Consider the following 13,418-nt stretch of genomic DNA (forward strand, 5'->3'; position numbering starts at 1 on the left):
TCCTCCCATCTCTCATATCGGGCGTGTTATAAATGTCCTCCCATCTCTCATATCAGGCGTGTTATAAATGTCCTCCCATCTCTCATATCAGGCGTGTTATAAATGTCCTCCCATCTCTCATATCAGGCGTGTTATAAATGTCCTCCCATCTCTCATATCAGGCGTGTTATAAATGTCCTCCCATCTCTCATATCAGGCGTGTTATAAATGTCCTCCCATCTCTCATATCAGGCGTGTTATAAATGTCCTCCCATCTCTCATATCAGGCTGTGTTATAAATGTCCTCCCATCTCTCATATCAGACGTGTTATAAATGTCCTCCCATCTCTCATATCAGGCGGTGTTATAAATGTCCTCCCATCTCTCATATCAGGCGTGTGTTATAAATGTCCTCCCATCTCTCATATCAGGCGTGTTATAAATGTCCTCCCATCTCTCATATCAGGCGTGTTATAAATGTCCTCCCATCTCTCATATCAGGCGTGTTATAAATGTCCTCCCATCTCTCATATCAGGCGTGTTATAAATGTCCTCCCATCTCTCATATCAGGCGTGTGATATAAATGTCCTCCCATCTCTCATATCAGGCGTGTTATAAATGTCCTCCCATCTCTCATATCAGGCGTGTTATAAATGTCCTCCCATCTCTCATATCAGGCGTGTTATAAATGTCCTCCCATCTCTCATATCAGGCGTGTGTTATAAATGTCCTCCCATCTCTCATATCAGGCGTGTTATAAATGTCCTCCCATCTCTCATATCAGGCGTGTGATATAAATGTCCTCCCATCTCTCATATCAGGCGTGTGTATAAATGTCCTCCCATCTCTCATATCAGGCGTGTTATAAATGTCCTCCCATCTCTCATATCAGGCGTGTTATAAATGTCCTCCCATCTCTCATATCAGGCGTGTTATAAATGTCCTCCCATCTCTCATATCAGGCGTGTTATAAATGTCCTCCCATCTCTCATATCAGGCGTGTTATAAATGTCCTCCCATCTCTCATATCAGGCGTGTTATAAATGTCCTCCCATCTCTCATATCAGGCGTGTTATAAATGTCCTCCCATCTCTCATATCAGGCGTGTTATAAATGTCCTCCCATCTCTCATATCGGGCGTGTTATAAATGTCCTCCCATCTCTCATATCAGGCGTGTGATATAAATGTCCTCCCATCTCTCATATCAGGCGTGTTATAAATGTCCTCCCATCTCTCATATCAGGCGTGTTATAAATGTCCTCCCATCTCTCATATCAGGCGTGTTATAAATGTCCTCCCATCTCTCATATCAGGCGTGTTATAAATGTCCTCCCATCTCTCATATCAGGCGTGTTATAAATGTCCTCCCATCTCTCATATCAGGCGTGTTATAAATGTCCTCCCATCTCTCATATCAGGCGTGTTATAAATGTCCTCCCATCTCTCATATCAGGCGTGTTATAAATGTCCTCCCATCTCTCATATCAGGCGTGTTATAAATGTCCTCCCATCTCTCATATCAGGCGTGTGTATAAATGTCCTCCCATCTCTCATATCAGACGTGTGTATAAATGTCCTCCCATCTCTCATATCAGGCGTGTTATAAATGTCCTCCCATCTCTCATATCAGGCGTGTTATAAATGTCCTCCCATCTCTCATATCGGGCGGTGTTATAAATGTCCTCCCATCTCTCATATCAGGCGTGTTATAAATGTCCTCCCATCTCTCATATCAGGCGTGTGTATAAATGTCCTCCCATCTCTCATATCAGGCGTGTTATAAATGTCCTCCCATCTCTCATATCAGGCGTGTTATAAATGTCCTCCCATCTCTCATATCAGGCGTGTTATAAATGTCCTCCCATCTCTCATATCAGGCGTGTTATAAATGTCCTCCCATCTCTCATATCAGGCGTGTGTATAAATGTCCTCCCATCTCTCATATCAGGCGTGTTATAAATGTCCTCCCATCTCTCATATCAGGCGTGGTATAAATGTCCTCCCATCTCTCATATCAGGCGTGTTATAAATGTCCTCCCATCTCTCATATCAGGCGTGTTATAAATGTCCTCCCATCTCTCATATCAGGCGTGTTATAAATGTCCTCCCATCTCTCATATCAGGCGTGTTATAAATGTCCTCCCATCTCTCATATCAGGCGTGTTATAAATGTCCTCCCATCTCTCATATCAGGCGTGTGATATAAATGTCCTCCCATCTCTCATATCAGGCGTGTTATAAATGTCCTCCCATCTCTCATATCAGGCGTGTGATATAAATGTCCTCCCATCTCTCATATCAGGCGTGTTATAAATGTCCTCCCATCTCTCATATCAGGCGTGTTATAAATGTCCTCCCATCTCTCATATCAGGCGTGTTATAAATGTCCTCCCATCTCTCATATCAGGCGTGTTATAAATGTCCTCCCATCTCTCATATCAGGCGTGTTATAAATGTCCTCCCATCTCTCATATCAGGCGTGTTATAAATGTCCTCCCATCTCTCATATCAGGCGTGTTATAAATGTCCTCCCATCTCTCATATCAGGCGTGTTATAAATGTCCTCCCATCTCTCATATCAGGCGTGTGATATAAATGTCCTCCCATCTCTCATATCAGGCGTGTTATAAATGTCCTCCCATCTCTCATATCAGGCGTGTGATATAAATGTCCTCCCATCTCTCATATCAGGCGTGTTATAAATGTCCTCCCATCTCTCATATCAGGCGTGTTATAAATGTCCTCCCATCTCTCATATCAGGCGTGTTATAAATGTCCTCCCATCTCTCATATCAGGCGTGTTATAAATGTCCTCCCATCTCTCATATCAGGCGTGTTATAAATGTCCTCCCATCTCTCATATCAGGCGTGTTATAAATGTCCTCCCATCTCTCATATCAGGCGTGTTATAAATGTCCTCCCATCTCTCATATCAGGCGTGTTATAAATGTCCTCCCATCTCTCATATCAGGCGGTGTTATAAATGTCCTCCCATCTCTCATATCAGGCGTGTGATATAAATGTCCTCCCATCTCTCATATCAGGCGTGTTATAAATGTCCTCCCATCTCTCATATCAGGCGTGTTATAAATGTCCTCCCATCTCTCATATCAGGCGTGTTATAAATGTCCTCCCATCTCTCATATCAGGCGTGTTATAAATGTCCTCCCATCTCTCATATCAGGCGTGTGTTATAAATGTCCTCCCATCTCTCATATCAGGCGTGTTATAAATGTCCTCCCATCTCTCATATCAGGCGTGTTATAAATGTCCTCCCATCTCTCATATCAGGCGTGTTATAAATGTCCTCCCATCTCTCATATCAGGCGTGTTATAAATGTCCTCCCATCTCTCATATCAGGCGTGTTATAAATGTCCTCCCATCTCTCATATCAGGCGTGTGTATAAATGTCCTCCCATCTCTCATATCGGAGGCGTGTTATAAATGTCCTCCCATCTCTCATATCAGGCGTGTTATAAATGTCCTCCCATCTCTCATATCAGGCGTGTTATAAATGTCCTCCCATCTCTCATATCAGGCGTGTTATAAATGTCCTCCCATCTCTCATATCAGGCGTGTGATATAAATGTCCTCCCATCTCTCATATCAGGCGTGTGATATAAATGTCCTCCCATCTCTCATATCAGGCGTGTTATAAAATGTCCTCCCATCTCTCATATCAGGCGTGTTATAAATGTCCTCCCATCTCTCATATCAGGCGTGTTATAAATGTCCTCCCATCTCTCATATCAGGCGTGTTATAAATGTCCTCCCATCTCTCATATCAGGCGTGTTATAAATGTCCTCCCATCTCTCATATCAGGCGTGTTATAAATGTCCTCCCATCTCTCATATCAGGCGTGATATAAATGTCCTCCCATCTCTCATATCAGGCGTGTTATAAATGTCCTCCCATCTCTCATATCAGGCGTGTTATAAATGTCCTCCCATCTCTCATATCAGGCGTGTTATAAATGTCCTCCCATCTCTCATATCAGGCGTGTTATAAATGTCCTCCCATCTCTCATATCAGGCGTGTTATAAATGTCCTCCCATCTCTCATATCAGGCGTGTTATAAATGTCCTCCCATCTCTCATATCAGGCGTGTTATAAATGTCCTCCCATCTCTCATATCAGGCGTGTGTATAAATGTCCTCCCATCTCTCATATCAGGCGTGTTATAAATGTCCTCCCATCTCTCATATCAGGCGTGTTATAAATGTCCTCCCATCTCTCATATCAGGCGTGTTATAAATGTCCTCCCATCTCTCATATCAGGCGTGTTATAAATGTCCTCCCATCTCTCATATCAGGCGTGTTATAAATGTCCTCCCATCTCTCATATCAGGCGTGTTATAAATGTCCTCCCATCTCTCATATCAGGCGTGTTATAAATGTCCTCCCATCTCTCATATCAGGCGTGTTATAAATGTCCTCCCATCTCTCATATCAGGCGTGTTATAAATGTCCTCCCATCTCTCATATCAGGCGTGTTATAAATGTCCTCCCATCTCTCATATCAGGCGTGTTATAAATGTCCTCCCATCTCTCATATCAGGCGTGTTATAAATGTCCTCCCATCTCTCATATCAGGCGTGTTATAAATGTCCTCCCATCTCTCATATCAGGCGTGTTATAAATGTCCTCCCATCTCTCATATCAGGCGTGTTATAAATGTCCTCCCATCTCTCATATCAGGCGTGTTATAAATGTCCTCCCATCTCTCATATCAGGCGTGTTATAAATGTCCTCCCATCTCTCATATCAGGCGTGTTATAAATGTCCTCCCATCTCTCATATCAGGCGTGTTATAAATGTCCTCCCATCTCTCATATCAGGCGTGTATATAAATGTCCTCCCATCTCTCATATCAGGCGTGTTATAAATGTCCTCCCATCTCTCATATCAGGCGTGTTATAAATGTCCTCCCATCTCTCATATCAGGCGTGTTATAAATGTCCTCCCATCTCTCATATCAGGCGTGTTATAAATGTCCTCCCATCTCTCATATCAGGCGTGTTATAAATGTCCTCCCATCTCTCATATCAGGCGTGTTATAAATGTCCTCCCATCTCTCATATCAGGCGTGTATAAATGTCCTCCCATCTCTCATATCAGGCGTGTTATAAATGTCCTCCCATCTCTCATATCAGGCGTGTTATAAATGTCCTCCCATCTCTCATATCAGGCGTGTTATAAATGTCCTCCCATCTCTCATATCAGGCGTGTTATAAATGTCCTCCCATCTCTCATATCAGGCGTGTTATAAATGTCCTCCCATCTCTCATATCAGGCGTGTATATAAATGTCCTCCCATCTCTCATATCAGGCGTGTTATAAATGTCCTCCCATCTCTCATATCAGGCGTGTTATAAATGTCCTCCCATCTCTCATATCAGGCGTGTTATAAATGTCCTCCCATCTCTCATATCAGGCGTGTTATAAATGTCCTCCCATCTCTCATATCAGGCGTGTTATAAATGTCCTCCCATCTCTCATATCAGGCGTGTTATAAATGTCCTCCCATCTCTCATATCAGGCGTGTTATAAATGTCCTCCCATCTCTCATATCGGGCGTGTTATAAATGTCCTCCCATCTCTCATATCAGGCGTGTTATAAATGTCCTCCCATCTCTCATATCAGGCGTGTTATAAATGTCCTCCCATCTCTCATATCAGGCGTGTGTTATAAATGTCCTCCCATCTCTCATATCAGGCGTGTTATAAATGTCCTCCCATCTCTCATATCAGGCGTGTTATAAATGTCCTCCCATCTCTCATATCAGGCGTGTTATAAATGTCCTCCCATCTCTCATATCAGGCGTGTTATAAATGTCCTCCCATCTCTCATATCAGGCGTGTTATAAATGTCCTCCCATCTCTCATATCAGGCGTGTTATAAATGTCCTCCCATCTCTCATATCGGGCGTGTTATAAATGTCCTCCCATCTCTCATATCAGGCGTGTTATAAATGTCCTCCCATCTCTCATATCAGGCGTGTTATAAATGTCCTCCCATCTCTCATATCAGGCGTGTGATATAAATGTCCTCCCATCTCTCATATCAGGCGTGTTATAAATGTCCTCCCATCTCTCATATCAGGCGTGTTATAAATGTCCTCCCATCTCTCATATCAGGCGTGTTATAAATGTCCTCCCATCTCTCATATCAGGCGTGTTATAAATGTCCTCCCATCTCTCATATCAGGCGTGTTATAAATGTCCTCCCATCTCTCATATCAGGCGTGTTATAAATGTCCTCCCATCTCTCATATCAGGCGTGTTATAAATGTCCTCCCATCTCTCATATCAGGCGTGTTATAAATGTCCTCCCATCTCTCATATCAGGCGTGTGTATAAATGTCCTCCCATCTCTCATATCAGGCGTGTTATAAATGTCCTCCCATCTCTCATATCAGGCGTGTTATAAATGTCCTCCCATCTCTCATATCAGGCGTGTTATAAATGTCCTCCCATCTCTCATATCAGGCGTGTTATAAATGTCCTCCCATCTCTCATATCAGGCGTGTTATAAATGTCCTCCCATCTCTCATATCAGACGTGTTATAAATGTCCTCCCATCTCTCATATCAGGCGTGTTATAAATGTCCTCCCATCTCTCATATCAGGCGTGTTATAAATGTCCTCCCATCTCTCATATCAGGCGTGTTATAAATGTCCTCCCATCTCTCATATCAGGCGTGTTATAAATGTCCTCCCATCTCTCATATCAGGCGTGTGTTATAAATGTCCTCCCATCTCTCATATCAGGCGTGTTATAAATGTCCTCCCATCTCTCATATCGGGCGTGTTATAAATGTCCTCCCATCTCTCATATCGGGCGTGTTATAAATGTCCTCCCATCTCTCATATCAGGCGTGTTATAAATGTCCTCCCATCTCTCATATCAGGCGTGTTATAAATGTCCTCCCATCTCTCATATCAGGCGTGTTATAAATGTCCTCCCATCTCTCATATCAGGCGTGTTATAAATGTCCTCCCATCTCTCATATCAGGCGTGTGATATAAATGTCCTCCCATCTCTCATATCAGGCGTGTTATAAATGTCCTCCCATCTCTCATATCAGGCGTGTTATAAATGTCCTCCCATCTCTCATATCAGGCGTGTTATAAATGTCCTCCCATCTCTCATATCAGGCGTGTTATAAATGTCCTCCCATCTCTCATATCAGGCGTGTTATAAATGTCCTCCCATCTCTCATATCAGGCGTGTTATAAATGTCCTCCCATCTCTCATATCAGGCGTGTTATAAATGTCCTCCCATCTCTCATATCAGGCGTGTTATAAATGTCCTCCCATCTCTCATATCAGGCGTGTTATAAATGTCCTCCCATCTCTCATATCAGGCGTGTTATAAATGTCCTCCCATCTCTCATATCAGGCGTGTTATAAATGTCCTCCCATCTCTCATATCAGGCGTGTGATATAAATGTCCTCCCATCTCTCATATCAGGCGTGTTATAAATGTCCTCCCATCTCTCATATCAGGCGTGTTATAAATGTCCTCCCATCTCTCATATCAGGCGTGTTATAAATGTCCTCCCATCTCTCATATCAGGCGTGTTATAAATGTCCTCCCATCTCTCATATCAGGCGTGTGTTATAAATGTCCTCCCATCTCTCATATCAGGCGTGTTATAAATGTCCTCCCATCTCTCATATCAGGCGTGTATATAAATGTCCTCCCATCTCTCATATCAGGCGTGTTATAAATGTCCTCCCATCTCTCATATCAGGCGTGTTATAAATGTCCTCCCATCTCTCATATCAGGCGTGTTATAAATGTCCTCCCATCTCTCATATCAGGCGGTGTTATAAATGTCCTCCCATCTCTCATATCAGGCGTGTTATAAATGTCCTCCCATCTCTCATATCAGGCGTGTTATAAATGTCCTCCCATCTCTCATATCAGGCGTGTTATAAATGTCCTCCCATCTCTCATATCAGGCGTGTTATAAATGTCCTCCCATCTCTCATATCAGGCGTGTTATAAATGTCCTCCCATCTCTCATATCAGGCGTGTTATAAATGTCCTCCCATCTCTCATATCAGGCGTGTTATAAATGTCCTCCCATCTCTCATATCAGGCGTGTTATAAATGTCCTCCCATCTCTCATATCAGGCGTGTTATAAATGTCCTCCCATCTCTCATATCAGGCGTGTTATAAATGTCCTCCCATCTCTCATATCAGGCGTGTTATAAATGTCCTCCCATCTCTCATATCAGGCGTGTTATAAATGTCCTCCCATCTCTCATATCAGGCGTGTTATAAATGTCCTCCCATCTCTCATATCAGGCGTGTTATAAATGTCCTCCCATCTCTCATATCAGGCGTGTTATAAATGTCCTCCCATCTCTCATATCAGGCGTGTTATAAATGTCCTCCCATCTCTCATATCAGGCGTGTTATAAATGTCCTCCCATCTCTCATATCAGGCGTGTTATAAATGTCCTCCCATCTCTCATATCAGGCGTGTGATATAAATGTCCTCCCATCTCTCATATCAGGCGTGTTATAAATGTCCTCCCATCTCTCATATCAGGCGTGTTATAAATGTCCTCCCATCTCTCATATCAGGCGTGTTATAAATGTCCTCCCATCTCTCATATCAGACGCGTGTTATAAATGTCCTCCCATCTCTCATATCAGGCGTGTTATAAATGTCCTCCCATCTCTCATATCAGGCGTGTTATAAATGTCCTCCCATCTCTCATATCAGGCGTGTTATAAATGTCCTCCCATCTCTCATATCAGGCGGGTGTTATAAATGTCCTCCCATCTCTCATATCAGGCGTGTTATAAATGTCCTCCCATCTCTCATATCAGGCGGTGTTATAAATGTCCTCCCATCTCTCATATCAGGCGTGTTATAAATGTCCTCCCATCTCTCATATCAGGCGTGTTATAAATGTCCTCCCATCTCTCATATCAGGCGTGTTATAAATGTCCTCCCATCTCTCATATCAGGCGTGTTATAAATGTCCTCCCATCTCTCATATCGGGCGTGTTATAAATGTCCTCCCATCTCTCATATCAGGCGTGTTATAAATGTCCTCCCATCTCTCATATCAGGCGTGTTATAAATGTCCTCCCATCTCTCATATCAGGCGTGTTATAAATGTCCTCCCATCTCTCATATCGGGCGTGTTATAAATGTCCTCCCATCTCTCATATCAGGCGTGTGATATAAATGTCCTCCCATCTCTCATATCAGGCGTGTATATAAATGTCCTCCCATCTCTCTTATCAGGCGTGTTATAAATGTCCTCCCATCTCTCATATCAGGCGTGTTATAAATGTCCTCCCATCTCTCATATCAGGCGTGTTATAAATGTCCTCCCATCTCTCATATCAGGCGTGTTATAAATGTCCTCCCATCTCTCATATCAGGCGTGTTATAAATGTCCTCCCATCTCTCATATCAGGCGTGTTATAAATGTCCTCCCATCTCTCATATCAGGCGTGTTATAAATGTCCTCCCATCTCTCATATCAGGCGTGTTATAAATGTCCTCCCATCTCTCATATCAGGCGTGTTATAAATGTCCTCCCATCTCTCATATCAGGCGTGTGTTATAAATGTCCTCCCATCTCTCATATCAGGCGTGTTATAAATGTCCTCCCATCTCTCATATCAGGCGTGTTATAAATGTCCTCCCATCTCTCATATCAGGCGTGTTATAAATGTCCTCCCATCTCTCATATCAGGCGTGTTATAAATGTCCTCCCATCTCTCATATCAGACGTGTGATATAAATGTCCTCCCATCTCTCATTATCAGGCGTGTTATAAATGTCCTCCCATCTCTCATATCAGGCGTGTTATAAATGTCCTCCCATCTCTCATATCAGGCGGTGTTATAAATGTCCTCCCATCTCTCATATCAGGCGTGTTATAAATGTCCTCCCATCTCTCATATCAGGCGTGTTATAAATGTCCTCCCATCTCTCTTATCAGGCGTGTTATAAATGTCCTCCCATCTCTCATATCAGGCGTGTTATAAATGTCCTCCCATCTCTCATATCAGGCGTGTGGTATAAATGTCCTCCCATCTCTCATATCAGGCGTGTTATAAATGTCCTCCCATCTCTCATATCAGGCGTGTTATAAATGTCCTCCCATCTCTCATATCAGGCGTGTTATAAATGTCCTCCCATCTCTCATATCAGGCGTGTTATAAATGTCCTCCCATCTCTCATATCAGGCGTGTATAAATGTCCTCCCATCTCTCATATCAGGCGTGTTATAAATGTCCTCCCATCTCTCATATCAGGCGTGTATATAAATGTCCTCCCATCTCTCATATCAGGCGTGTTATAAATGTCCTCCCATCTCTCATATCAGGCGTGTGTATAAATGTCCTCCCATCTCTCTTATCAGGCGTGTTATAAATGTCCTCCCATCTCTCATATCGGGCGTGTTATAAATGTCCTCCCATCTCTCATATCAGGCGTGTGTATAAATGTCCTCCCATCTCTCATATCAGGCGTGTTATAAATGTCCTCCCATCTCTCATATCAGGCGTGTTATAAATGTCCTCCCATCTCTCATATCAGGCGTGTTATAAATGTCCTCCCATCTCTCATATCAGGCGTGTTATAAATGTCCTCCCATCTCTCATATCAGGCGTGTTATAAATGTCCTCCCATCTCTCATATCAGGCGTGTTATAAATGTCCTCCCATCTCTCATATCAGGCGTGTTATAAATGTCCTCCCATCTCTCATATCAGGCGTGTTATAAATGTCCTCCCATCTCTCATATCAGGCGTGTTATAAATGTCCTCCCATCTCTCATATCAGGCGTGTGTTATAAATGTCCTCCCATCTCTCATATCAGGCGTGATATAAATGTCCTCCCATCTCTCATATCAGGCGTGTTATAAATGTCCTCCCATCTCTCATATCAGGCGGTGTTATAAATGTCCTCCCATCTCTCATATCAGGCGTGTTATAAATGTCCTCCCATCTCTCATATCGGGCGTGTTATAAATGTCCTCCCATCTCTCATATCAGGCGTGTTATAAATGTCCTCCCATCTCTCATATCAGGCGTGTTATAAATGTCCTCCCATCTCTCATATCAGGCGTGTTATAAATGTCCTCCCATCTCTCATATCAGGCGTGTTATAAATGTCCTCCCATCTCTCATATCAGGCGTGTTATAAATGTCCTCCCATCTCTCATATCAGGCGTGTTATAAATGTCCTCCCATCTCTCATATCAGGCGTGTTATAAATGTCCTCCCATCTCTCATATCAGGCGTGTTATAAATGTCACTCCCATCTCTCATATCAGGCGTGTTATAAATGTCCTCCCATCTCTCATATCAGGCGTGATATAAATGTCCTCCCATCTCTCATATCAGGCGTGTTATAAATGTCCTCCCATCTCTCATATCAGGCGGTGTTATAAATGTCCTCCCATCTCTCATATCAGGCGTGTTATAAATGTCCTCCCATCTCTCATATCAGGCGTGTTATAAATGTCCTCCCATCTCTCATATCAGGCGTGTTATAAATGTCCTCCCATCTCTCATATCAGGCGTGTTATAAATGTCCTCCCATCTCTCATATCAGGCGTGTTATAAATGTCCTCCCATCTCTCATATCAGGCGTGTTATAAATGTCCTCCCATCTCTCATATCAGGCTGTGATATAAATGTCCTCCCATCTCTCATATCAGACGTGTTATAAATGTCCTCCCATCTCTCATATCAGGCGTGTTATAAATGTCCTCCCATCTCTCATATCAGGCGTGTTATAAATGTCCTCCCATCTCTCATATCAGGCGTGTGATATAAATGTCCTCCCATCTCTCATATCAGGCGTGTTATAAATGTCCTCCCATCTCTCATATCAGACGTGTTATAAATGTCCTCCCATCTCTCATATCAGGCGTGTTATAAATGTCCTCCCATCTCTCATATCAGGCGTGTTATAAATGTCCTCCCATCTCTCATATCAGGCGTGTTATAAATGTCCTCCCATCTCTCATATCAGGCGGTGTTATAAATGTCCTCCCATCTCTCATATCAGACGTGTTATAAATGTCCTCCCATCTCTCATATCAGGCGTGTTATAAATGTCCTCCCATCTCTCATATCAGGCGTGTTATAAATGTCCTCCCATCTCTCATATCAGGCGGTGTTATAAATGTCCTCCCATCTCTCATATCAGGCGTGTTATAAATGTCCTCCCATCTCTCATATCAGGCGTGTTATAAATGTCCTCCCATCTCTCATATCAGGCGTGTTATAAATGTCCTCCCATCTCTCATATCAGGCGTGTTATAAATGTCCTCCCCATCTCTCATATCAGACGTGTTATAAATGTCCTCCCATCTCTCATATCAGGCGTGTTATAAATGTCCTCCCATCTCTCATATCAGACGTGTTATAAATGTCCTCCCATCTCTCATATCAGGCGTGTTATAAATGTCCTCCCATCTCTCATATCAGGCGTGTTATAAATGTCCTCCCATCTCTCATATCAGACGTGTTATAAATGTCCTCCCATCTCTCATATCAGGCGTGTTATAAATGTCCTCCATCTCTCATATCAGGCGTGTTATAAATGTCCTCCCATCTCTCATATCAGGCGTGTGTTATAAATGTCCTCCCATCTCTCATATCAGGCGTGTTATAAATGTCCTCCCATCTCTCATATCAGGCGTGTTATAAATGTCCTCCCATCTCTCATATCAGGCGTGTTATAAATGTCCTCCCATCTCTCATATCAGACGTGTTATAAATGTCCTCCCATCTCTCATATCAGACGTGTTATAAATGTCCTCCCATCTCTCATATCAGGCGTGTGTTATAAATGTCCTCCCATCTCTCATATCAGGCGTGTTATAAATGTCCTCCCATCTCTCATATCAGGCGTGTATATAAATGTCCTCCCATCTCTCATATCAGGCGTGTTATAAATGTCCTCCCATCTCTCATATCAGGCGTGTTATAAATGTCCTCCCATCTCTCATATCAGGCGTGTTATAAATGTCCTCCCATCTCTCATATCAGGCGTGTGATATAAATGTCCTCCCATCTCTCATATCAGGCGTGTTATAAATGTCCTCCCATCTCTCATATCAGGCGTGTTATAAATGTCCTCCCATCTCTCATATCAGGCGTGTTATAAATGTCCTCCCATCTCTCATATCAGGCGTGTTATAAATGTCCTCCCATCTCTCATATCAGGCGTGTTATAAATGTCCTCCCATCTCTCATATCAGACGTGTTATAAAATGTCCTCCCATCTCTCATATCAGACGTGTTATAAATGTCCTCCCATCTCTCATATCAGACGTGTTATAAATGTCCTCCCATCTCTCATATCAGGCGTGTGATATAAATGTCCTCCCATCTCTCATATCAGGCGTGTTATAAATGTCCTCCCATCTCTCATATCAGG

The sequence above is a fragment of the Salmo salar genome, chromosome ssa14 (assembly GCF_905237065.1).
Source record: "Salmo salar chromosome ssa14, Ssal_v3.1, whole genome shotgun sequence".
In the NCBI taxonomy this organism is placed as follows: domain Eukaryota; kingdom Metazoa; phylum Chordata; class Actinopteri; order Salmoniformes; family Salmonidae; genus Salmo; species Salmo salar.